The sequence below is a fragment of the Colobus angolensis genome, unplaced genomic scaffold (genome assembly GCF_000951035.1).
Source record: "Colobus angolensis palliatus isolate OR3802 unplaced genomic scaffold, Cang.pa_1.0 Scaffold108, whole genome shotgun sequence".
Classification (NCBI taxonomy): Eukaryota; Metazoa; Chordata; class Mammalia; order Primates; family Cercopithecidae; genus Colobus; species Colobus angolensis.
The window spans coordinates 4992077-4993414 of NW_012111808.1; positions in this window are offsets into that span (position 1 = coordinate 4992077).

Here is a 1338-nt window from a genome sequence, read left to right on the forward strand (position 1 = left end):
GTCTACTGAAAATACAAAAATTAGCCAGGCGTGGTGGCACGTGCCAGTAATCCAGTAATCTCAGTTACTCGGGAGGCTGAGGCAAGAGAATCACTTGAACCCGGGAGGCGGAGGTTGCAGTGAGCCAAGATCGTGCCATTGCACTCCAGTCTGGATAACAGAGTGAGACTCCATCTCAGAAAAAAAAAAAGTACCAAATACTATTCCTAAGGAATATTTCACCTAATTTTATGAACTTCTCTCTTTTCCTCTTTGCTGAATGTTTTCTGTTGGTTCATGAATTAGTATCAATTGCTGCGAAGCAAATTATCCCACACCTTAGCAGCTTAAAACCCCAAACATTTATTACCTTAGCAGTTTCTTTTGAGACAGTCTCAGTTCTGTCACCCAGGCTGGAGTGTGCAGTGGTGCAATCTCAGCTCACTGCAACCTCCCCCTACTAGATTCAAGAGATTCTCCTGTCTCAGCCTCCCGAGGAGCTGGGATTACAGGTGTGTACTACTACACCTGGCTAATTTTTGTATTTTGAGTAGACACGAGGTTTCACCATATTGGCCAGGCTGGTCTCAAACTCCAGACCTCAAGTGATCTGTCCATCTTGGCCTTCCAAAATGCTCAGATTACAGGCCTGAGCCTTGCGCAGTTTCTGATGGTCAGGAATAAGGTAGTGGGTTAGCTGGTGGTCCTGGCTCAGGTCTCTCATGAATCATGCTGAAGGCAGGGTCTGCAGTCATCTGAAGGCTTGGGTGGGTGGGATCTGCCCTCAGGCTCACTCATAAGCTGTGGTCAGAAAACCTCAGTTCCTTGCCAGGTGGGCTCCCCATAGAGCTGCTAATGACACAGCCGCTGACTTCACCTAAAGCAGGTGATCAGAGAGAGAGAGAATATTAGTTACCTTTGTTTTATAATAAATTACCCCAAAGCATCAGATGGCATTTGTTATTTCACATTTCTGTGGACTAGGAATCTGGGCACGGTTTAGCTGAGGACTCTGAGCTGAGTCTCTCCAAAAGCTGCAGTCAGCTTAACTTGAGATTCTTAAGTCTCACCTGGGGTGGATCCCCTTCCATACACACTCAGGTGGGTGTTGGCCAAAGGTCTCCCTCAATTCTTTCCACACAGGCCTCTTGCTTGGCTAAAGCCAGCAACCAAGATGGAATTTAGAACCTTCAGTTGCCTGATCTCACAAGGGATATATCCCAATACTTTTGCCATATTCGATTAAGTAGGATCAAGTCACTTGGTCCAGCATACACTCAAAGGAAGGGTATTACACATGGGCATGGATGCCAGCAGGTGGGAGTCATGGGCCATGAAAAGCTCCCCACTGCAGTGACC